Genomic DNA, 26,504 nt, shown 5'->3' on the forward strand with positions numbered 1-26,504 from the left:
AGGGAATCTACCCATCCCGGTTGCGAAGGTTCCTTCCTTCTCACTACGGGCCTACCTTGCCTGTCGGCGGGTCCTCGGGGGCTCCGCTGTCCGGGTCCGGATGCTCTCTCCGCGGCGCTGTGCGCCGCCGCCTCCCTTCGTATCATTTGGCCCTACGGGCCGTGGCGGTTTGCGGTGCTGGTGTTGCCTCCGATCGCCCCCCGCCCCTCGGGGGCGGGGTTGGGTTGCCTCCAGGTGCGTCCGATGAGGTCTTTCATCGGTCTGGCGCGGCATTCCCCGGCAGATTTGGACGCTGCATGCAGGGCGCGTCTGTCTCCTCCTCGAAGGGTCCGGGGTTCATTCCTCGGTGAGGGCAATTTTTTTTTGATTTCCTTGACTGCGTCACTGGCGCGGTGTAATTGCAGTTTCACTAATATTTTGGTGTCCGGCCCAGTATTGTCTGGCTGTCGCAGGCAACACAATGTGTAGTGTTCGTGTTGTTTGATGTGGTTGTTTGCCATTGACTGGAACAAGAGATTATGGTCTGACAGCTAGAGTACAGACTTTGGGGCTGGAAACCAAGGTTCGATCCTCGGGGTCGACTGCACATCCTGTAATTCTGAGCTAATTACTTAATTTCCTTGTGTAACTTAACCAATGTGTCATGTCCAGCTTCTCTGTGGTACACTGGCGCGACCTATGGGTGCGCGGTACGACGTGGGGTCAGATCCCTTAGGTCTGTTTTCCCATTCTGACGCCCTGGCTCGCCCTGGGCCGTCAGGTTGCTCCGGACTCGAGTGAGTTTGAGAGGCCGGGTGGCCGTGCCTTCTGGTCTCCTTGGGGGGGGGGGGTGATGGATCCCTTCTGTCTCCGTCTACGGGGTCTCCCTGTTTGGCGACGCTAGCCCTTCGGGCCTTGCGCGGCGGGGGCCCTTGACCCTCCTCGCCTCGTCTGCCTCTCGTCCAGTGGGAGTGTGGCCTGATGGTTGGTGCAGCGGTCCCGGGCGGGCCCGGGCACAATAAGCGGTTCCCCGCCTCGGCGGGTCTTGGGGGTCGGTTGCGTCCCCGGTCCTGGTATTTCTATACCTCGGTGCCTAACCAACCTGGAGTCACGTTCTGCGGCTCTGGGCATTTGCTTGCTTTTTCTCCGCATCGGCCCCCTCCGTGCTTCAGGGGTGTCCGGGGATGGACGCCCCAGGGAGTTAGTCGGGTGGGGGTCCGCAACAGCTTTTGTGCGAGCGCCTTAGGCCCTTGCGGGTGTGTTGTGTGCTATGTTTATGGCGTATTGCGCTTCTGTGCAGTTCGGCATGGCCCCTACGCAGGGGGGTCACGCATGTGCGTGAGTCGTCCCGCGTTAGGGCGTGGAGTTCCCTCTGCCGGCGGCGGGGGCATTCCCGGGGTTTCTCGGGGTGCGTTCTCTGCGCATGTCTCCGGTCTCCCGGCATCTGCCGGCGTCCATTGTGCTGGGCGTTGGGGAGGTGGACTTGGTCACCTTTGCCACTCAGATGGCCGCAAAGCTGGGGAAGGATACAGAGAAGACACGGCCGTCTGGTCTGGCTGCGTCCTGGTCGGCGGTGACGGCTTTTCATTGGGGCCCGCTCCCCCGGACACGGCCTTCCTTCGGACTCCCCGTCCGCCTGTGGATCCGGGCCCGAGTTTCGGCTCTTCCCGGTCTGGTGCTGGGTCTGCCGCTCCCTTCCTTTCATCACCCCTAGGTTCTGGCTTTCGACCCTCTCTCTCCTGGGGGTTCCCTGGGGGGGGCTGTGGCCTCCATTGCGTCCCGTCTGGGGACGCGGCTGTCCCCGGGGCGTTTGCCTTCTCGACGGGTTGAGGGGGGCCGGCTCCGTCCTTGGTCTCGCCTGTTGGTTTTTCCGGACACCTGGGGTCGGCCTGTGGGGCCGGCCGGCGAGTGGGGGTTCCCTCTCTGTTGCGGGTACTTCCGTTGGCCTTGCCTTCCGGCCCGGGGGTGGGAGCTGTGCTCCTGGCCCGCCTGGTGGATGTTCTTCGCCGGGTGTGGGTCTTGTCGCTCCCTTTCGGGAGGGGTGATTCCTCTCGGCCTCCTCTTTTTCGTGGGCTTCACGTCAGGCGGTGTCTCTCCTCCGTCGGGGTCCCTTCGGATCCCGTCTCGGGCTTGTACGCCTTCGGGGGTCGTATGGTGCTCGCTTCGGCAGCACATTTACTGAATTTGGACAGATTAACATGGCCCCTGCGCACGGATGAAACGCAAATTCGTGAGGCGTTCCATATTCCTGGTCCCGGTGCTTCCCTCTGGTTCGTCCGGGGGGGTAGGGGGCGCTTGGGGGTCGTTGATGCTATCGCGCGGCTCCTCGTGCTTCGGAGGGCCGAAGGGTCTTAGGCGCTGTGTTTAGGCCGCAGTCTCCTCTGGAGGCGTGGGTTTTGAATCCCACTAACGATCCTCCTGGCCTGCCATCTGTTGCACCGGTGCATTCGGTGTCCCCAGGTCTTGGTCGGGTCGGTCGTCCTGCTGGTGTAGGTGTCACCGGCCTTGTCCCTTCGGGCTATCTTTCCCCCGGGGTCCGGCTGGGTGAGGGCGGTTCGACTGGGTCGGATCTAGCCTTCGTTGCCTGGTCTCGCCCTGACCCCGGTGGTGTTTCGGCGCCTGGGGCCTCGACTCGGCCCTCCGGCCCTGATTCTGCTCTCTCCTCCCGGGTCCTTGTGGTTGCCCTGTCTATCGCTGGCCCTTTCGGTCTGAGGTTCGCGTTTCCCCCGTGCCCTCTGAACTGCGGGATTCGCTTGGGCAGGGCCGGAGTACTCCTGGGCGCTTCGGCAGCGCATGGACTTCGGTTGGAACGATACAGTGCTGAGTGACCCCTGAGCGTTGTCTCGCAACTTCGGGGAGCGTTCCAGTTTGTGGTTCCCGGCGGGGCCGCCGCCCCTGGTACCCGCTCCTTTTGCGAGCGGGCGGTTCGAGCCTACTGGCCGTACGGGGTTCTTCTCGTTCCAGGGTTGGGTCCCCCGCACCCGGAGGCGGGGTTGAGCCGGCCCTTTTTCTGCTGGCCTGCCTCCCTCGGCAGGCCTGATTCTTGAGCGGTTGTCGCTGCTTGCTCAGGGTTGATCTTCTGGGGCGGTGGTTTTGCTGCTGGGCTACCACTGGTCTTCCACTTTCTCTTTCTGTGCCTGGCGGGGGGGGCTCCCCTCTGGCTTTGGTGCGGTCGGCTTGGTGCTGACCGCTCCTCCGTGGACCCCTTGCGGGTCTTGGCTTCCTGGCTGAGGGATTTTTCCTTGGGCGTGACCGCTTCTTCCCGGTGGGCCCGATGGGCTGCCTTGCGGGCCTTCCACAGTCCGGTGTTCGACGGGCTGGTTTCCCTGGTGGCTCGCTTGGCTCCAGAGTTTGGTTTCTCCGTCGCCCACGGGAGCTCTGCCGGTCTCCCCCTTGGGGGCTCGCTTCGGCTGCACATATACTAAAATTGGAACGATACAGGGAAGGTTGGCATGGCCCCTGCGCAAGGGTGACACGCAATTTCGTGAAGCGTTCCATTTGTGTTCTCTCTCTCGTTCTACGAGCTCTTCGGGGTCCGCCCTTTTGGGCCCCTGCCCTCGGTGGCTTGGCGGTTCCTCACCTTTTAGGTGGTTTTTCCCTGGTGGCAGTGGTGTCTGCTGGGCGGATGGGCGTGCGGGGGTCGTACCTCCGCTCCCCTCCATTCTTGCGGGTTTTGCCGGACATGGTTGGTCCTCCGGCATGTCCCCCGTGTCCTTCCCGGGGTTCCTTCCCTGGGGTCCCGGGCTCGGGTGGTGTCTTTTCCACCTTTTCCCTGCCGAGGCAGTTCCCCTCTTGTCCGTGCTGGTTGTCGGCGTGCTGTTTTGGCTTCTCTTGGCCGCACGTCTTTCCTTTCCTTGGCCTGTTTGTGTCTGTTGGCCCGGTTCGTTCGGGCCACTAGCCCTCTTTCCACCTTGGTTCGCTGGCTTCCACAGGCTTTCATCCCGTCCTACGCTTCGCTGGGTTCGGTGGATCCGGCGGGGGTCCAGGTTCGGTCCACGGGGTGTGGCCCGGTGTCCTGGGCCCCCTTCAGGGTGTCTCCTCTGTGGAGATTTGTCGGGCGTCGGCGGTGTCGTCCCTCGCTTTATTCATGGGACTCTTTCGGTCCCGGGGGTCTTCGCTGGGGCCGTTCGGATGGCAGGTGCTGCGGCTCCTGGCTGGCCTCCTTTTCCTTTATATCTTGATTTCAGGTTTCCTGTGATCCCTGTTTTCTTGTCATTGATTATACTTCAACCTTGGGTTGGTTTCTCTGCATCACCGTGTGGTGTTGTTTTTATGGTGGTCAATGAAGCCTTGTTGGCTTGGGTATTTGCTCACTATGTAAATCATGTGGCGAGGAAGACTAACGAGGAGGTAATGCCCCGGTTACTTACCGGTAATCTTCATTACTCCGAGTATAGTCTTCCTCGCCACATTTATTTATTTATTTATTTATTTGAAAGTTTTATATAGCGCGGACAAGATCCTTGCAGATATCAGAGCGCTTTACAAAGATAAGTACATGAGGGAGCATGGTTAAACAGATAAATCAATAGGTCAATGAGTACAAATTGGTGGCGTCTAAGCCCAACATGAGTACAAAAGAGTTCCCCCCCCCCCTCCCTGTCTGGCTATCGGCTTCATTGTTTGCTTGGTAGATCAGGCTGTTGGTTGGGCCGGTCCGCCTCTTATAGAGGTCAGGTGGGACTGGTCGGCCATGTTGGGAGGGGGTGGGAGGTGTTTTCTTTTGCTTTGGAGGGTTCTGTTGTGGAGCTAAAGCTCACTATGTAAATCATGTGGCGAGGAAGACTATACTCGGAGTAATGAAGATTACCGGTAAGTAACCGGGGCATTAATAATTCATTCATTCATGTAATATTTGTGAAGCATGATTCCTTTCAAATAGATGAGCATTCCACACAATCCATGAACCTCCCACACCCACATAGGGCACCTATATGGAGAAGTACAGGATCCATAGAGATCCTCCCTCCAGGTATTACTCTATTGGCAGGTGCAGTAACACATTGTATCGACGTGCAGTGGATCCCTTCACCCTCTTAAAATAGACACCATTCTGCCTCCATTGAAGGACAGTCACATTTTCAAACCATGATTTTGTCTTTCAATAGTGCACTCTCCTCAAGTGTCAGAGTTCGAACCTACACTGCAGCCAGCACATGATTTAGTGTAATTGGGTGCTCTGCCTCGGTGGCGCCAGGCGCACAAAGTTAATACTGTACAGTGGCAATCCATATTTCCATGCTGGCTGTTCCTCGAGTAGCTGGAAAACGTTTCCCCTTCCAAAGATATGCTATTTGAATGGAGGTGAGGTGTGCAACCTTGTAGTGGTATTTTGGTGACAAATTGTACATTGGAGCTTTGTGCTGAGAGGATGTCAAAATGCACTAACATTGTATGCAAGATTCAACAGCAGTGATGTGATTTTCCATCTCTCACCACCCTTACCAGTGACCACCTACACAGGAACGTGAGGGCTAGGGGTAGAAACAGAGAAAATGGAATTGGACAAGAGAGACAACAGAGGCACATGACTCCACCACTCTGACTTATCTCTTCTGGTAATCAAAGACATCTGCAGGATGGTGGGGATATCTACTAGATAAGAGAGATGGTTAAGTAACTAATCATTAGGGTACCACTGAAGGATACTAGTAAGTAGATTTACCTTTGCAATATCTTTTTGTAACAGTTACTCTGTAGTTTGATAGGAGACGGGCAAGTCCATAGTGATCAAAAGATGGGAAAGATTGATAGATTTTACAGACTGTTAATTTATGATAAATCTGATAAGTAACTTTAGTTCATAGTTTGGCCCATACACTTTCCTTGACAGGTGGATAGGCCACAAATCTCAGAATCCATTAGACTTACTAATCCTTCTGTAGACGTCTTTAGACTGAAAATACATCACTATAAGGACATGTACCACACCCGAATAGTTTATTTAAATGGGGCTGTTACCATATTTCTGAACACTTGTATTGTGGCCGATATCGTCCATTTAAATGGGACATTTAGGATCAGTCATTATATTGGGAACGTGTTTTTGAAGACACCGAAGCATATATGTTCTACCCCGCAGTTAGATATATTAGACTATTCTCAATTATTCGGCTACTCTCAATTAGTTTGAGCTGTATTTGCAGGAAAAGTATGTTTATCATCATTTCTGCCAGATAATGCACCACACATTTATGGTTGGATCAAAATCATGCTTCGGTTGCTGGCTGGTGGAATACATTTTCAGATATAAGTATAAGTGGGCTGGAGCTACTTATGAGACAAATAGAAGTAGAGATGGCTCAGGAAATCTACTGTTTACCAAAGAGCAGCCCCTTGAATTATAGTTATAGATTGTTTAATGACTGTATTGCTGAAATATTGTATTTGCCCCCGGTGTATTATTCATGTGAACCTGCTTGTCACATAGAGTAAAAGAAAAAGAGACTGGTATATCTTGAAAACGTAACATACAAAGAAGGAGTACCTTAACACATATATTTAGCTACCCAAACAAGTCCCCGAAGTTTGTTGTCAGCATGATGACGCGAAGTGCATTCTTCTTTCACACACAGCCTTGGTCCAGCCAGTGGCAGTGCTCTGTGATGAGCGACAGACGTTCCTTTGCACAAGTGTATTTGCAGTACCGCTTCCCCTTGCACGAGCAACACTAAGTGGTAAACGGTATCGACTTATTGAGGAAGGACCCACTATTGTGTATGTTACAGCACACAATTCTGGATATGCAACTTTCATGTACACACTATTAGCCAGCCAAAAGTGTAAATTTAAAAAAATGTAGATCAGAAACAGTGAGAAACATAAGTGATGGGGTTTGGCTGAATTTTTGATAATATCACAGCGGGATGAACACTATTCTTGGGGATGGGTTCATCCATGCACATCATCATGACGAAAGGTGTTGGCACCTAGGTGAACTCTAGGAGCCGGATTTGGAGTGTTCTTTCTCTGTCAGGGGAATGGACTGTTTTACTCTGTCACCTTGACAGAGGTAGCATACTGCAAATTTAGAGATCTCCATTGCTAGAGATCTCCATTGACCCGGCGGCCATCTCTTACATTGGCAGCAACTGCAGTCACAGCGGTTCCTGTCACTGCCTTGAAAGTGTGCTGTACAGCTCTGCGAGTATGACGGAGCAGTCTAACACACCTTGAATTTCTTTTTTAATTTTCAATAAGAAAATCCCAAAGTGGGACTTTTTTTAACTAAAATAAAAAAACAATGACCCCGCTCACTATGGGAGTTTTCTCCCATGGTGTGTGTGGGGGGTTTCTATGAAATGGCTTTACTTAGTAAAAGTAAAAACTTACAATTTGTTCACCCTCTCTAAACAGGGTGGGCGGCCAAATGGCAAAATCTCGGACGGGCTTTACTCCGTTGGGCTGTCAGAGGTGTATGTCAGTGGAGGAGATGGAGTTATCTCTGCCCCTGGCATACTGAAGGTCCGCCTGTCTCTAAATGAGGCGGGCGGTCATTCATTGTAGCAGAAGGGTTCTCTGTCACCGTTCTGATAGAGTACCTTTTCCGTCGCACTCTAAATCAGGTCCTAAACCAGGATTAGTGCAGGGAAGAGTCCCTATGATCAGCACCAGAGCAACATAGAACACTGTCGCCTCACAGAGTGGATTTGCATGGGGAGTCCCAATGTCTGTGGTGCAGGATTACTTTTTACAAGCGGTGTTAGTGTAATGCGTGATGTATAAAGTTGGGAACGGTGCTGTAAACACGCATTTTTTATAAAAAATGCTGATGAACTTCGCTTTCATATAAAGCTACTTGTTTCTTTAAAATACTGCAGAACTCCATCAATGTAATTGCTAGTGACTGTCAAGGACTATGTCTGGAGCACAGTCAGGGACTTGGGCAAGGACTGGTGACTGGCATGAAATGTAAGCAGACCGAGGAGTACAGCGCTGCCTAGTATCACACAGAAAGTCAGAGGAGAAAAGGGATCTAAAGGGGAAGACTGCACAAGTGAACAAGACTCAGAAAGGATGGGCATTCAAGAAGCAATTTAGCATTCAGAATTACTACACCCAGGATGGACGTGCAAGACATATATATACACCTAACAACATTAACAATAAAGGGAATGTGGGGTAAAGCACTTGTGAGCTTCACACGGTAAGACTGAAGCTCAGTAAGTTCTTCACCCACGATTGCTGTTACAGATACTGACTGCAACTACCCATATATAGGATATGAATGCAAAGGCAGGGTCTGTGGAGCTGATACCTGAGGTGATGTTATAAATGTAACACAAAGACAATACTCATAGAGACCAAGAAACGCCACCTAGGTTGTCAGCAGTGCCCACGGATCGTAGCGATAAAACAGGAACATGCAAGGCAGTAACAGCAAGGGGGTTGAACTAAACACAAGCACGATAGACAAGGAGCTAGTAAGGACAAGTGCTTAACAGGAAAGGAAGTAAATCACAGGGCACACTTGGCAGAAAGCAATTAACTATTACTAATCAAGGTAATAGAAACAAGACAGCAGGAATCGAAAGACAGCAATCTAGGAACTGAATCAAGGAAATGGTAAGAAAGGCAGGCACTGGAAAAGGATATACAGAAGGAGAGGCTACAAAGATATACTAGAATTGTGCTGGTTAGGGAATCAAGGGTACAAAGTAGCACTGAAGGCAGTGCTGGTCAAGGAACAAGAATGTAGCTAAAGCTCAGGAGTCATGGTAGCACTGCAGGCAGTGCTAGTTCATGAACAATGAAAAACTATAGCTCAGAAACAGGAACAAGGAATGCTGAGGGTCAGGCGCCAAGATAGCAATGCAGGCCATGATAATTCAGGAACAAGGTAAAAACCGCTACAGCTCAGGAACAAGGAATAGCTATAGCTCAGAAACTCTAGAAATAAGGATATCAACTGCTCAGGAAACAAGGGTCGCTCTCACCAGTACACAGCTACAATGACCAACACTGGCCTGATGGAGCTGGGGCTTAAAAGAGCTCACAGCAATGATGTGCAACATGTGCAAGTTAGCAGCAGCCAGCCACAGGTGAGCTGAATTCCTCCGCCATCCTTGGGCTGCAGGGGTGGAGATGGAGCAGTGAGCAGGGGATTATAGGTAATGGAGTTTCCAGCATGAGCTGACTGGCTTCCACAAAACCCGACATGGATTGGGAATGAATGTCAATTCCCAAATAGTGTCCAAATGGCTGGAAGTCAGGATATGCATGCAGGGGAGTCCCTGATAGCTTTAGAACACTGGAAAGTCACACTATGCGGTTCCGTAGTGGTGGGCACGAGAGCGCAAGGAGCGAATTAGTGATCTGACTTTAAACTGACAGAGATTCCTAATCATAAAAAACATTAGTGTAACGCTCTCACTGTCTGATGGGCGTCTGGGGTACAAATGAATTAGCTTGGAGAGTAATAAAACATTTCAAGGGTAATATAAGCCCATTTATGTCAAAGACAAGCTCAGTAGGTTCATGTCCTGCTTCTATTAGAAGACATTGGCAGACGTGAATGAATTATAATAAGTGGAGGTTGATTTGGAGGAGGCACATATATAACTTCTAACCTACTTTAGTAATTTTCAAAGGGCAATGCACATTAAAAACCAGAGTAGTTTTAATTTCAGGAAGTTGGTGAGAAAGACAGCTTATGAGTGGGTCTAGGCAGGGGCGCTCCTAAACTTAAACTTCAAGTGGGGGGTCTAGTACCAAACAGTGGTAATGATTCTACAATTTCGCGCACTGGGATTCAGTCAGGTTTGGAAGGCCAATAGGTCTGGGTTCAATGTGCTAATGTATGGAACAGGCATATGTGCATGTCTGTTCGTTCCTGCTTTAGCACATTAATGTTAGATCTTTTATCTTTGCCAATGTAGTCCCCTCAGACACCAAACACTGATGGAACTCAGTGAGTGTACATCAGACCTGTGAGCATCGGATATCTGCAAGATGGTTGGTACCAGACTGTACTGTCTGGCAAAGTAGCGTTGCATGGATGACATGGGCCCTGGTACAAGCAGGGAAAAGTTCCACTTTGAATGCTGGTGTGGTAGTAAATGCAGCAATTTTTGGGGATCAACTGGCCGCTCATTGCTCTGGGCTTCAGTTCCAGTGCACCTGCTCCACCAATGGTAGCTATACTCCTGGTCTGAGATACAGCAAAGAAAGCAATGAAGGCTTACTGGAAAAGTGTCTTATCTGATTAAAAGGAGCATAAACTACATAATGATAAAATGCTTCCAAGGAACAAGAAGATGTGTGGTGGAGAAATCTCCCAATGTGCCTCAGAAAGAGCTCCCTCAGACATTGAGAAGTAGACTTGAGGTGTGAAGAATAGATCGAGATAAAGAAAATTGTGGCGAGCTTCTATCTGGCTGTCACAAATTGAGGGTGGCTCATCGACAGCTTCAAAGGAAGGGGTATCCATAAGGAATAATAAGCTGAATACCTGTTCACAATGTAAAAGCATGCATGTATTGGTATTTCTAAAGCATGGACCTAGTCCGAAAGCAACAGAGCAAGGCACATTATGGGAGGTGATAGAAAATGATGCACAACTGTATTCATTAAGTGGTGGCTTGAATTGTTTAGTTACACCCACTTAAAGTAGTATCTCACACATTTACATTTTGGGTACATCGTAATTAAGTGATTTCTCACAACTGAGCAATTTTCAGTCAAGGCCAAGTTGGATACAAACCAAAGTCCTGAGATCGACAGCTCAACAATTATACCACACCTCCTTCCTTAGTTGATGTATATGAACTTTAAAAAAAGCTTCAAACATTCGATTTCACCACTCCCTGTGAGCACTCATGTTCTGTTGATATCTTAACATAGCCATTTGGCTGTATTCCTCACGCTGTCTAGTGAGTCAAATGAAAGTAAATTATTTTAGTTTTTATGTGCTATACATGAGTAGCAGCTAAATGGGTTGTCTCTTGTTTAAGGTGGAGTTTGATATATTTGCAACTACACAAAGATTTAAAGTTAAGTACGTACAAAGAATACATGACAGGTAACTATGTAATCTGGTCCAATATTATCATTCAGGGGTTCTGGTGACAGATATTTTTGACCTTGTGGTTTGTAAATGTCACCGGAAGCACGAGATGGCAACAACAGGTGCACATTATGTATTTTTTTTATATTGCAGGCTGTTTTAATGCAAGTGCAGTTAACAATGGGCATTGACTGCAATAAAATGTTGAGGTTTTGATTTCCTGTCACAAATAGATTTTTGATAAAACAATAGGCAATGGTGAAATCTGTGGATTTATATGAATCTGCGGCTGAAAATGTACAGCATAATTATGGATTTACTGAATATGCAACATAATTTACTTAGCTCAAATGAATGAAAATAATACCGCCAGACAAGGTGCCACATAATTTGCATTTTTCGCCATATAACTTTCATAGCCTTGGTCCTCGAACCTGCATATTCTAGCTCAGTGTAGAAGCTCTGCACAGTGTTTCGGGGACTACCTTTATGATGACAAATTAGGTATTTTACACATAACCGTGAACTATTTTCCATATTTCATGGTTCCTTGTTTTACACGCGTTTTACACCACTGCTTTCTGTGCAATACAAGCACCAAAACATTAAATACATGCATTTTCACTTGAAGATGGAATGACTTCTCAATAAACTTAAAACGGCTATGCACTGCTGTGAGAGGAGTCAGGCAGTATCATAAGTTATACCATGTTGCCCAAGTAGGGACCTTTCTTCCTGGCCCGGGTAAGATGGATACACTCTAAAATAACCCCTGCTCACCCCCTTGGTAGCTTGGCATGAGCAGAAAGGCTTATCTCCGAGGCAGTGTGTAAAGCATTTATGCATGCATAAAGTAGCAGAGTGAAAACACTACAAATGGACACCATACCAGTTTAGAAAAATAAGCAAAACTTTCTCTAAACCAACAAGACCAAATACGACAAAAATCCAATATACAATACTTTAAAAACTGTTGCTTTGCAAGATAACCTTTAAATTGCAGAAATATCCACAAAACACAGTTGTTCCGAGTCGGAAGCTCCACCGGGGATAACGCGATGCTCAAAACAACAGAGTATATTGATTCCAGTTGACTGCGTTGGTGCTGGTCCAGCTAAAGCGAAGATAGATTCGAAAACAGTACCTTTCTCATTGCTGCCGGCACAATGGTACGAGCCAGTCAGGGCAACTGTCACGGTTGCGTTGCAAAAGTGGAAGCATGCTGGGTGCTGTGCCCTCATGATGCGATGCAGGCAGCGGCTCGGTGACGATCGTCCAGATGGCTTCGGTGAGACCAAGGCTTATGGTGCAGGGTGAGGCGGTGCTCGATCAGTGCTGGCAAGCTGTAGTGCAGACAACGGAACCGGTCAATGTACCGGTCGGGCAGCAGCGGTGTTGGTGACGTTCAAGCAGGGTGAAGAGAAGCGGTGCCCACACAACGCAGTGCGAGCAACGGCTCGGTGATGATCATCAAGACGACGTTGGTGAGACCAAGGATGCCGTGTGAACTGTGGTGGTGCCTTCTGCGGTGCCTTCTGCACACTGAATCCTGTGACAGACTCAGTCACAGAGTCGGTTGTCCTTGTCTTCAGCAACTGAATCCAGCAGATCCAGAGGTGGTGCCCACAAGGATGGTGAGGTATTTGCTGTTCCTGAGACATCTTGAACAGGTGGCAAGCTCCACTTTCAAGCCCTTCGAGATACCTTAGAGATACTTTCTCTAGCAAGATACACACACAGTTCCTCTCCTTGGCAGAAACAGCTACTGCAGGCCAACCCAAGAGAGCACACAGCAAAGGGGAAGTACTCCTACTCTAGTTTCTTCCAGGTCTTCTCCTTGGCAGAGGTCCCTCCTGAAGACCAAAAGTGATCTAAAAGTCTGGGGTCTGAGCCCCTCTTTTTATAATACAAGATTCTTTGTTCTCTGTGGCAGAGAAGCTCTTTGCCCAGCCAAAACCAGCTATGTCCTATCTGGTGCAGCTTCCTGGCACGAGGTGAGACAGCATTGTCTAAGGCTGAATAATCCAATTAATGTTTGAAAGAAATCTCCTACCCCTACTCTGAATGGAGCCAAGATCTATTCAGCCCTGACTCGCCCTGGAAAGGCAGGACACACCTAACCCCCCCAAGTGGCTGTCTGAACAGAATGCACATCCCCAGCCATTGTCACTCCTAAGCCAGACAGTCAATACAACCTAGCCAAGGCACACTGGGTGGTTAGGAAAAAAATACCTACTTTCTAAAAGTGGTATTTTCAAACCCAGAATGTAAAAATCACCCTCACTAAAAGATGCATCTTAACATTCTGAGTTCAGGCATATCAAACTTTATTTTCCAATATTGTTCCCATGGGCAGTTATGCTTATGAATAAACTCCCCATTCTATCCTATGGGACAAATAGCCTTTCAATAGTGAAAAAACAAATTGGCTGTATTTAACTCTCAGGACATCCCACACACATCAGGGCATGACCTACCTTTCACATACACTGCACCCTGCCTACAGGGGTACCATAGGCCTACCTTAGGGGGACTAACATGTAAGAAAAGCGAGGGTTAGGGCCTGGCAAGTGGGTGCACCTGCCAGGTCGACATGACAGTACAAAACTGTGCACAGACACTGCAGTGGCAGTTCTGAGTTATATTTACAGGCTGCTTCTGTGGGTGGCACAATCAGTGCTGCAGGCCCACTAGCAACATTTGATTTACAGGCCCTGGGCACACACAGTGCACTGTACTAGGGACTGACTAGTAAATCAAATATGCCAATCATGGAATCACCAACCCATAACAACAATTTACAGGGAGCACTTGCACTTTGGCACTGAACAGCAGTGGCAAAGTGCCCAAAGCATCTAGACCAGCATAATGTCAACACACAGCAAAAACACAGGAGGCAAAGAAAAAAATACAGGTGAAATCCACATTAATATTGGCAGCCATATACACATATACAGCCAGTTCCCATTTTGTTAGAACTAGATTATTTTCTTATAAAAATACACACTTTCTCCTAAGTCAAAGTTGATTTTTTCTCTCCAAATTAAAGAAGGTTGGACAAAGATGCACAGATTTAAATGTGTACACGCTGCAAGAGAAATTCATCACAAGAAGTAGTGTTGGTAGCCACATTTGTGAAGGAGCTAAAGCCATGTAAAATTAAAATGTATCCTTGTTACTGTAATCACCAGGGGCATAGGTCACTTCTGCAGGGTTAGCCAGGAGACCTGTGAGTAGACCCATGCATGTGGAAAAGTGTGTGCACGCCCATAACCCTGCTGCTTTCTTCTCAATGATCTTCAGTAGCTCCCATGGGTGCACACCACCTGCACCCTCAGCCAGTGCACAGCTCATGTTCCTTCACCTGAACAGATGCCTGGCGCTCTCTCACAGGAAGATGATTTGAGGGCACCCTGATTGGAGCTCTTCCCTTTGTTTGTGGTGACACCAAGCCATACATTACCGATTAGTGCACATGCCCTAACAGAGGATCGAGCGGGAAATACCTCCTACAGCACCCTTGAAATTGAGCTGCCCTCACAAGCTTTATGCTTTACTGGTCCATCCACTCACTGTGAAGTTTGCCTGCTTCAACCAAGTCAGAGAAGTTAATATATAAAACACAAACTTCTTCAGTATCTGAAGGGCTTATGTTTGATATTCCACATGAAACACAATTTCAAATTGGACTAGATCACCTTGTACAATTCTAAAACAGAGCTGCCAAGTGGATCTGACACATGCGCAACACCTCCACTTTACCCCAGTTCTTAATTTGAGTGCTTGATTTGTTTAAAAAAAAAAAGTGTGCTGGTGGCAAAAATATTTCTTTGGAGATTGGTATCGGCACAATCCACAGCCAGCACGAACACTGCCCAGTGACACAGTGAAAGGCAGATGTCTGATGAAGGAAGCAAAAGGGATGGGGGAAATATGCTGTATAATTTACTTTAGTCAACGTACTCACTGCCTCCTGCTTCCACACTCTCAAAATTCTCAATGAAATCTTTAAATGGTTCCCAGTCAACACATACAGAATGGTCATCCAGGCACTCATCACCAGCAAGCTGGACTATGGCAACGCACTATCTTCGGTCTCTTGCCTCAACAAAATAGCCCCTTTGCTAAATGGCCCCATCAATTCCATTCTCAACTCCTCATTGTCTTCTGGCATAGTCCCTCAGGCCTGGAAGAGCGCTCTCATCCTTCCATTAATAAAAAAACCAACTCTGGATCCCATCATACATGCCAACTATAGGCCTATCTCTCTCCTCCCCGCTCTGGCGAAGGTGGCGGAAAGACACGTGCACAGATCTATCTCTGACTTCATCGAGAATAACAACTTGTTGCACACTACTCAATCTGGGTTTCGTGCGAATTACAGCACAGAGACCGCATTACTTGAAGTCACCACCGCCATTAGAGAGGTTTTAGATACTGGAGGAAAGGCCATGTTGGTCATGTTAGACCTGTCGGCGGCGTTCGACACCGTTCCCCATGATACCCTCCTAACTCGACTCTGGAATTGTGGCCTCAGGGGGACGGTGTGGAACTGGCTTAAATCATTTCTAGCCAGCCGTCGACAAACGATCTGGGCGCCACCTCACTCTGCAGCTATGGCAGCCCTGGAAGTGGGGGTCCCTCAGGGGTCTATTCTTAGCCCCCTGCTTTTTAACATCTTTATGGCCCCCCTTGCAGAGGTTGCGGAGTCGTTTGGCGCTCAGATCGTGTCTTACGCTGACGACACCCAGCTCTTGTTTACTTATAACAAGAACGAGGTGTTTGATGGGATCCGTATCTTAGGCTGCTTAGAGGCAGTCTTTGATTGGTTCAAAAGACACGGTTTGAAATGCAACTCCGATAAATCGGAGCTGCTGTTCTTCGGATGTGTCTCTGAACCAAACTGGAAAAGTTGGTGGCCACAAGATCTGTTTCCTCCTGCCAATGCTAGTACCAAGGCTAAAAACCTGGGTATCATTGTTGACAATGAGTTAACTTTTGGGCCTCAAATTGCGTGTCTTTCGTGGAAATGCTTTGGAATCCTGCGGATGCTCAGGAAATTTCTCCCCTTGATTTCGGTGAACCATCGAAGGGTCATAGTCCAAGCACTTGTCGGGTCGCGTTTGGACTATGCAAATGCCCTCTATCTGAGACTCCCAAAATATTTGATAAGGAGACTGCAGGTAGTCCAAAATTCAGCCGCTAGGGCCATTTATGGACTCCCCAGACGAACTAGTGCCTCTAATTTGTTGAAGGAATTGCACTGGCTCCCTATAGCCAAGAGGGTTCTCTTCAAAAGCCTGACGTTAACCTATAAGGCTCTTCATGACTCAGGCCCTAGGTATATTAGAAAGCGCCTTGCTTTTTACAAGCCGAGCAGAGCTCTGCGATCTGCCTCCTTGTCTAAAATGGTCGTTCCATCCATCAAGCGAACCAGACAAGGAGGGCGTTCCTTCCACTACCTGGCTCCGCGCGCTTGGAATGAACTTCCTATTGTTCTTAGACAGGCCCCCAGTCTGTTGTCTTTTAGAAAGGCATTAAAAACCTGGCTTTTTACTAGTTAATTTTGCTGTTCCTTTTTTGCAGTTTTGCAGTTATGTTCCTTTCCATTAAAGGACTTCTTCGCCAAAGCGCCGGGACACTCCGACTGGAGTAGCCGTTGCGCTATAGAAGAGCCCAATTAACATAACATAACATAACATATATCAGAATCACTGTCTAAATGCTTGAAGACTTTAGACCACACAAAACCCAGTGGCCAGAAACACACTCAGGATTTCCCCCACGTTCACATCACTCTGTACCTCAAATACCTCCACTGGCTCCCCATTCAATAACCAACACTCTTACAATGGCTCACCCACACATACAAAGTCCTGTACAACCTCTACCCCACCTACCTCAATAGCGACATCAGCTTCAACACACCTACCAGTCACCTCTGCAGAACCAGACTCCTGCTCGCACACATCCTCTGGATACACAGAACCAGAATCAGCCTTCTTGCTTGCTCCTAACTTATGCCCTAAGAGTTTTTCACACTAGAGCTGCCTTCACAGTACTTGAGCTCCACAAGTAACTGCAAACATGTCTCCTCACCTGGACAGGGCCCAGTCACAGCTGACAGAGACCCTACTTTCTTAGCACCAGGATACTCTCCAGTGTGAGCTGTGCACTTCACGAATGCCCTTAACATAACAAAACAAAGTTTGCCTTATTATCAAGATTGTTGTGCTGTAGTTAAAACGTCGCCCGGGCATCTGTCGTTTCACTAATAGTCTCAGTTCTTTTTCATCTCAGTCACTCTCTCCTCTCATTTTGTTCTCACTTTTCTGTCCAAATTCTCACACATGCTTAATATTCTTTTACTACTCTCTACCTTCTCTCTCTCTTCAATCGCTTCCTTCAATTCCTTCTCTTTCATTGCCAGCCTCACTCCCACCTTTTCTTCCTCACTCCCTATCAGAAACAGGCCATGTGTAAGTTTAAACTGGGTGAGACGCGTGTAATACTACTACAGAATATTAGCTGGTCCCAGTTTCTCAGTCTCCACAGAACTTCAGGTTTTATAATATAGGAATGAATGCTGAAAGAGCTCACCTCTGCCTACAAACTGTATCTGTACCTGTTATTGGAGTGGTGTGGCTTACTGGTTAGAGGCGGCAGAGCCGGGAGCAGAAGTCGGCCGGGACCAGGGTTCAATTCCAGACGCGGCAGGGTCCTGGACTTGGGTCAGCGGACTCAATAATTCTCGCTTCGGTGCCTACTCTAATCAGGGGTTTCACTCGGCAACTCTGGGCATTAGCTTGCCTAATCTCCATGAAGGCCCCATCAATGCCGGGGATGCCTGGCTCCACCTTGGGGACTCCCAGCAGGGACCATCCCACAGGGAAAGCCAGGACGGGTTCCCCAGCGTTATACAGCACCAGGAAACCTAAGGGCAGCAGTGTGCTTTACAAGCTCAAACATTAATTAACATTAACATTAACATTAATCACCTCGATCCATGTGTGCACAGGGGCTCAGCTCTGTCTGCAATGGAGCTCAGCTGCATACTTGGAAGAGCGCAGCTCTATCTGTCCAGGGCTGTAGCATTATGTATGCAGGAACTCATCTCCAGCTCAATAAAAGAAATGACCTACGGGTTCACGGTCTCTGCTGTAGCTGCTCATGGGTTCAGCATTACGTATGCAGGTACTTGCCTGCATCTGGCTGGAGCTCAGCTCTCTCTGCAGAAGAGTAAGTTCAGCTCTACAATATGATGAGGTCTGTTTGCGGCAGAGCCCCCCTGACTCCGCATGAACAAGAACCTACTTCTCTCTGTGTAAGAACTTGTTTCAATGAGAGTGAAAGTGAGAATCTGGCCATGAGAGGGTAAATGAATAAGTGAAAGTGAGTACGAAGGAGTGAGTGAAGGAGAATGATTGTGTTAGAACGAGTGAATAAGTGATTGATTGGAGGTCGTGAGAGGGCGTGGAAGTGATTTGTGGATGAAGCTAAAAAACGGTGCAGCAGGTGCAGTTGCACCAGGGCCCAGAGTTAGTGAGTGTGTGTAAGTCAGAATAAGAACCAGTGAGTATGAGTATGCGTATTTATGAGTAACAGTGAATGGGAATAAGTGTGAGTCAGGATGAGCAAGGGACAGAATGTGAGTTAGAGTGAGTGAGGGGAAAGAGACTAAGGCCCAGATTATCAAAACCTTGACACAACACAGTGCACCACCCAAAGTTGCTGCATTGTATCTGAGGGAGAGAGCCGGAAAGCTCCAGGTATGGTACTATCCTGCTCTCTCCATAAAGCTGGTGCACAATTAGGCTGCCAAGCGCCACACAGAATCCTTTGCACCATAGTGCAAAGATGTCTGTGCGAATCTAGCATAGGTTTTCTACTGGAAAGGTGTCCTTCCAGCACACAATACTATGCTTCGTCTAACTTTAAAACGGTTCCTATTTGGGATGTGTGCTCTACCCTGCAGTACACATTTCTTCTTTTTAATTCCTGTTTTTTAGTGGCATTTATTTTTTTGGTGCAAAACTCTGTACTACTATTGTTAGCGAAAACATGGGGGGTTGCATTGGAACTCCCATGTACCACCCAATACTCCCATGACACAGAGTAATGCAAAGCAGAGCTTTGCACGGCTGTGTGTTACTTTTAGGTAACTTTCTAGTAAAAAACAGGTTTGCGCTGGAAAGTAAATTAAGAAACACATTTTGAGCATGTTTGCGTCACTTTTGTGATGCAAACCCCAGCAAAAAATGTTTCTTTATCTGGGCCTATGTGAGGGAGTGAGTACGAGAGAGGCAAATTTTGGGGAAATACATGGGGTGAACTCCTGGGCGGTATCACTCCCCACTACTATCAAAGATCACCAGCAGCCAGTGATATCAATACTAACCAATGAGGTGTGGCCTAACAGCCTGAGCTGCAAACTTTGGAAATGTGAAACAGGGTTACGTTTCAAGCCCATTGTCAGCTCAAGATTCTGTGATCCTGGGCAAATCACGTAATTTTCCTGTGCCAAAAAACCAGTCAGATTTTGTGTAATGTAATTTGATGCTCAAGTAAAAGTGCGCTTATGCCTTTGAACACCCCCCCACGCCCCCCAAACCTGGTCACTGCATTTAAAAAAAACACAAACTCTTTCTTCCGTTGTTAGCATTTATTTAGTGCTTATTACCCATCACCTGAGTAGTAAGCACTATATAAATGCAATTGCAAATAAAGACAATTTGACAATTCTGCCTTGTTTACTTGAAAGCACAGGAAGATGGCAGAGATTGCCTTTGAAGTGCAGACGAGATCTGTCATACCAGCGTTAATGTGGAAGCATTGACGCTCTTTAAAATATTGGTGATCAGTAAACCACTCTTCCTTGCACAATTAGAACTCCCATTGTGCGGCTTTTGTCCTAGATATTGTGATTAATCTGTGATATCTATCGCCTCCTTTGAGGACACTGCAGAAGCAAGTTAACTGAAGGTGTCTGTAGGAAAAAATTGAATGTTCGTTGCAACGCTCTCTTTTCTAACCGGTCTATGCCCTGGCTTTCCCTGGGACAGAGGGACATACACCCACGCAGCTGCATGCCTGCAACAGGGGCTACAGAACACGACATGTATGGGAAGGGGGAAGGTGCTGAAGCTCTTTCAGCCCGATGGGGCGTGGGATGATTCGAGCGGCAGGACAAGGACTGAAAAACGGCAAACTTTACCAAAACTATGACATAGGTTCAACAACGCCGGGCAGGGCTTTGAGTGTGGAATGTACTTTCCACAGCGATATCATTTGTGCTTGGAAGTATGTTCTGTGACATTCAGATCATTTACACGATTCACAGACATTTTAACAGCAGCACACGACTTGTGTCTGTTAATGATATCTTATTTGGAGCTGTGCATGATTGTAGTGACCGGCTGGCAATGTTCTAGTCTTTGTAAAATATGTGTTTCTGCCAGCTACTCCTAGACAGCCACGGCCCGTGGAGGGAGTTTCGTACCGCGCCCTACATCGCAAAATGTGATGCAGGGCGCGCTACGAAATTCGTTTTATTAATTAAATTGTTTACTTACCTTCAATTATCCATACTCTGGTTTTTAGCACCCCCCACCCTGCCCCTCCCCCGCCCCGCCTCTTCGCCCCACCGAAACTCCCTCAACGGGCCGTGGCTGCTCCTAGAGGGCTGTCTTCCACATTCAGCCCACACCCGCCCATCACAGGTGTCACCGGTCAGATGACCCTGCCAATATTCACAATTATAGCCACTGGAGAATAAAGATATTTTCTTACAGTGACATGATTTTTAGCAAGAACAGAAGCCAGGTTTAGAAGCTAGCTATCAGTCTTCTAACATCAGAAACATGCCATAAGACCCCTGTTAGGTCTCACCTAGCGTTGCAGCACATGCGATGCACGCTCTGGTAGATCTATTGTAGTTGTGATTTCGGAAGTGGAGTGGAGCTCCGCCCATGCTTTTGATTGGCGTGCGTCATCCTTTATGGTAAAAGCTGGCCTCCGATTGAAAGTGTGGCTTTTTGGTGACCACCCTGTCTCCTTTAGGCCCTGCCAACCCGGACTGGATCGTTTGCTTGCGGCTTGAAGTCTGTCTCCTTTAATTAGTAGGTGAGCACTTATTTTTGACATTCACGCAATGGCAACGGCTTGTTAATGAACTGACAAAGTGATTATGAATATGAAAGGATGATGCACACACGGTGTAAGGAGGCGTGCTGGGGTGTAATTTCACTCTTAGAAGCTCTTAGGGACACAGCGGAGACACTGTTAGCTACACTGTGCTTATGTAAAGAGTGCTGCTTGTTATTTGAACTAAAAACTTTGTTTTTATCTTGCATTTTAATTCACAATACTTACTCACCTGTGCACTCCTTGGCCCCGGTCCGACGCGGCTGGTGCCGTTTGCTCGGAGGGCCCTTTTGGAGACGAACATAACTTCCGGTTGGGTGAGCGCTCTAGCATACGCGCGCCCACCAGTATTTAGGGACCCCCTGATGCGCACGCGCGGCGGACACAGTGGAGACGCTTTTAGCTATGCTGCGCTTATGTAAAGAGTGCCGCTTGTTATTTGAACTAAAAACTTGTTTTTATCTTGCATTTTAATTCACGATACTTACTCACCTGTGCTCTCCTTTGCCCCGGTCTGACGCAGCTTGTGCCGTTTGCTGAGAGGGTCCTTTTGGAGACGAACATAACTTCCGGTTGGGTTAGTTCTCTAGCATACGCGCATCCACCAGTATTTAGGGACCCCCTGATGCGCACACGCAGCGGAAGCGTGCAGCGGGCGCACCGGTGGCGCGCCTAAGGCAAGCCCGTCTTTGCCGTCCGCGCCTGGCCCAGGCCGAGGGCCAGAACCCCTGCTCCATAGAGCCAGGCACGCATCAGCTACTCTAGAGAGGACCTAACTAGTCGGTGCTTTAAGTCAGTACCCTCTCGTTGTCCCAAGTTCGATCCTTTACTGGAACTCAAAGAATGCGAACACTGCAAATTGCAGTTTGACTTCACGTCAGTCAAACAAATTTCGCTCCCAACTGTTCCAAAACATTCGGACACTCCTAGAGAGATAAAAGCCATGCTATTGAACTCACTCTCACTAATCAAGCATAACATAAAGATGGCTGAGATGATTGACAGTCACAGCCTCGATCTAATATTTGTAACCGAAACATGGGCTAATGATTTATCTGATCCGGACCTGATACAAGCTTTCCCCACAGGTTTCCAGATTACTAGGGTAGATAGAACTAATAAAAGAGGTGGTGGGTTGGCCATCATCGCTAAAGATGGAGTACCCATAATAGCATCTTTATTAGGCACCTAACATGATTGCGAACTCCTATCATTTCAGATACAACTCAGTCCTAATGATGCATGGAATGACTTTTTAATATACTGTCCACCAAAAGCCCAGGCCTCTTTGGTGGAGAAGCTTACCCCTTTCTTGGAAGCTAGCATTAACTATGTGAATTACACCATCCTAGGTGATTTTAATTACCACCTAGAGAATACTTCGGACCTTAAGAACGCCAAACTCCTTGATCCCCTGTCTGGCTTAGGGATGAAACAACTGGTCAAAGAGAGTACTCATGTCGCAGGACACACTCTCGATGGCCTATTTACCTCCAACCCTAAGATTAAAATACAGGCAGTCCTATCAGTGATATGGTCAGACCATAGGGTCATCATATTCACAATCGAAGCCTCATCTCAAATTAAGACAGGGACCAAGTTACTGACAACACACATACCAAGATTAGGCAAAAATTGATTCGGACCTCCTCCAAACCTCATTAATGCTAAATAAGCCTAATTCACAGGTCGAAACCAATCTGGAAGTGCAGAACATAACTTCTTGGATTACTAAGGCCACTAATATAGTAGCACCTTTAAAAGCCACCATCTTAAGAAGGAAAACACCTTCTGAACCTTAGTTTTCTGATAAACTGAGGAAACAAAAGAAACTATGTAGGAGAACAGAAAAACAATGGAGGCATAACTATAACAAGGATCTGAAAATGAAGTACTCACAAGCATTAGCCACTTATAAAAAGTTCATTATGGAAGAAAACAGTAATTATTTTACCACCAGTTTTAACATCTAAAAACTCAAGTAAAGAGCTTTTTGTCATCATCAAAAAATTAGCTAAACTTACGACTAAAATTAAATCAGATAACAATCCAGATTTCTGTAACATGTTGGGCCAGGCCTTTGCACACAAGGTGGAATTAGTTTATAAAACATTCTCTAAACTTCCTGACGAACCTTCATCCCAAAGGAGTGTCCCCACTCCGAGTTCTTCCGGTTTCTCCTTTTCCCTTCCTACTATGGATCAAATCATGAAAAACATAGTAGGTACAAAATCTGGGGCTCCGTCTGATCCGTGCCCCCCAAAAGTTTTTCATCTCTTTCCAGAGATTCTTAATGAACAACTAAGTGCCCTATTCTCGGGGACAATACTCCACTGAAAATTTCCTGAAGCATGGAAGGTAGCATCTGTGCTACCGCTGTTAGAAAAAACCCATCTAGGCCCATCCTATCCTAACAATTATCGGCCAATCTCCAGAATTCCTTTTTGTTCAAAGGTTCTGGAGAAATTGCTTAATATCCAGCTCACTTCTTTTATTTCCTCCAACAATCTGCTTGACAATTCACAATTCGGGTTTAGAGAGGGACACAGAACTGAATCTGCTCTAATCGCTGCAAGTGAGGAGCTAAGGATATCACTGGACGAGGGCGGGAAGGCCGCCTTGATATTATTAGATCTGTCGGCGGCCTTCGACACCGTCAATCATAAAATCCTAATCGCCAGATTGTCTGATCTGGGCGTCCAAGAACATGCCACGACTCTATTAACATCATACCTCACGGAGAGATCCTTTCAAGTCAAATTAGGTGAATCCAACTCCCAAACTTTCAATCTACAATGTGGAGTACCTCAGGGCTCATCTCTGAGCCCTACATTGTTTAATATTTACATAACCCTCTGGCCGCTTTGATTAGACAGTTTGGGTTCTCGGTAATATCCTATGCAGACGACACACAGGTAGTTGTGTCAATAACCAATAATGAAGAAGAGGTTGACGACCGTTTTAACAACTGCATGACCCATGTTAACTCTTGGATGCAATCCAACTGTCTCAAACTTAACGGCAGTAAGACAGAAGTATTGGGTGCCAATCCTTTGGCCTGGTCTTTGAAATGGTGGCCAGCAGAGCTGGGGGAGTGCCCAACACCTGTCTCCAGAGCAAAAAATCTTGGGATCATGTTTGGCTGTAGGCTGACCTTTGACAGTCAAATCAATTGCCTTACCTCCAGTTTCTGGGCAATCCTTAAAATGATTCAGAGAATATGCCCCTTCGTTCCCCTGGAGGCTTTAAAAACTCTGGTGACTGCTCTGGCCATTTCCAGATTGGATTATGGTAATGCACTGTATGTGGGGATTCAAACCCAACTCCTGAAAAAGCTGCAACGTCTGCAAAATGCAGCAGCAAGATTAATACTGGACATCCCCAAACATGAATCAGTTTCTCAGCAGCTAGGAGCATTGCATTGGCTCCCGGTTAAGAAGAGAATTATTTTTAAGTCACTTTGCAATACGTGGAAAGGGCCCCTCGTACCTAACCTCGCGCATAAAATACTATATGCAGTCTAGGAACCACAGATCTGCACAACATAGACTTTTGCAAATTCCCAGGTTCAAGCAGGCACGATGGGGAGGAAGGAACTTCTTGTTGGGATCTGCCAAGTTTTGGAATCTTCTTCCGCTTACAATCAAAAATAGTCCAAATCTGAAAGCATTCAGTAAAGAAGTAAAAACTTGGCTATTTCAAACCGACATTTAAGTCCATTTGCACCCTAGCTTTACACGCTCCTTCAGTCCTTAGCGCCAAGAGGCCTCCGGGCATTCGTTGCACTTTACAAATCTAATAATCAAATCAATCCAATCAATCAAATCAGAATCTAGAATAGCGCCTGGTGATCTAAAGCCACAGTAAACCCTTTGAAGGAATGCAGGGGAGCAGGATGCAGGCAGACAGGCAGCGTGTGCTGGTGGTAAGAACCTCCGGAGGCTGGGCGATGGGTGCCCCTCATGCCAAGGCTATGAAGTTCTTGTGAAAGTGCCTTCCTGTGAAGATGGCTCCAGGGCTCTGGGCTCCGGATTCGCAATGGCGACGGCTTGTTAATGAACTGGCAAAGTGATTGTAAATATGAAAGGATGAAGCACGCACGGTGTAAGGAGGTGTGCTGGGTTGTAATTTCACTCTCAGAAGCTAGAATAGTGCCTGGTGATCTAAAGCCACAGTAACCCCTTGAAGGAAGGCAGGGGAGCTGGATGCAGGCAGAAAGCGTGTGCTGGCTGTAAGAACCTCCAGGGGACTGGGCGATGGGTGCCCCTCATGCCAAGGCTATGAAGTTCTTGTGAAAGTGCCTTCCTGTGAAGGTGGCTCCAGGGCTCTTGAGGGTGTACCCGTCTGACCCGCAGCTCCAGGTGCCTGATGGGAGTCCAGCTGACTCTACAGTCTGGCACGGAGTTGTGAATCTTGCTAAGTGGGAATTACCTACATCTAGCCCATAGTGCCAAAGTCTAAGATGAAGGCGCTATGGAGATTCGTGCTAAGAGCTGCAGCAAAACCACACGCCACTATCTATAAAGTGTGGTGCAAACAGAACGTTCTACATTCTCCTCTAGGTCTCTGGGTTCCGTGGCTTGCATGAAGTTCTAGACTGAGCTTCTGCGATGTCAGTTTCACCTCTCTGTAAAGCACATTAGAGTCTGCACCACAGTTATAAGTTCCTGCTCTGCATCTTACATGGCTTAGAATTTGCACCAATGCTACGGATTTCAACAGTTTGCACCACACTTTATAGATAGTGGCGTGTGGTTTTGCTGCAGCTCTTAGCACGAATCTTAGGTAGGTAATTCCCATTTACAGACTCTTAAATACCGAATTTTACCGAATCGGTATTTAAGAGTCTGTAAATGGGATGGGGCAGATTTAGGTAATTCCGAATTTAGGAATACCGAATCTTACAGATTCGGTATTTACCAATTCGGTAAATACCGAATCGGTATTGCCCATTGATTCCTATGGGCCTTGAAGCCCATAGGAATCAATGGGAAATACCGATTCGGTGTTTACTGAATCGGTAAATACCGAATCCTGCAAGGGTGCAGGGGGTGTCACTTTGACACCCTCTAGCACCCCAAGTATAGGCTTGTGTGACATGTGGCACACATACATGCCCTAGGGCATGTCTGTGTGTCACATGGCACAGGTGTGCATGCACAGATGTGCATGCACACCTGAATTCGGTATTTTACCACACAATAGGATTGTGTGGTAAAATACCGACTCTTAAGGGCCTGTGGCACTCTTGGGAATGCCAGCTACATATGGATTTACCGATTTGGTAAATATACCGATTCAGTATTTTACCGAATCGGTATATTTACCGAATCGGTAAAATTACCTATTAGGTAAAATTACCGAATCGGTAGGCCCC

At 47.6% G+C, this 26,504-nt stretch overlaps 1 protein-coding gene, 1 non-coding gene and 1 pseudogene across 2 annotated transcripts in view; 2 read left to right on the top strand and 1 right to left on the bottom strand.

The window, feature by feature from the left end:
* DAGLA (diacylglycerol lipase alpha) overlaps positions 1-26,504 on the bottom strand; it is a 642,479-nt gene that overhangs the window by 561,731 nt on the left and 54,244 nt on the right. The window lies entirely within an intron of this gene.
* On the top strand, positions 2,134-2,229 carry LOC147730773 (U6 spliceosomal RNA; annotated as a pseudogene).
* On the top strand, positions 3,377-3,483 carry LOC147730774 (U6 spliceosomal RNA). The gene has a single exon (XR_015308807.1). It is a non-coding gene; the product is annotated as a U6 spliceosomal RNA (small nuclear RNA).

The sequence above is a fragment of the Lissotriton vulgaris genome, chromosome 2_1 (assembly GCF_964263255.1).
Source record: "Lissotriton vulgaris chromosome 2_1, aLisVul1.2, whole genome shotgun sequence".
Lineage (NCBI taxonomy): Eukaryota > Metazoa > Chordata > Amphibia > Caudata > Salamandridae > Lissotriton > Lissotriton vulgaris.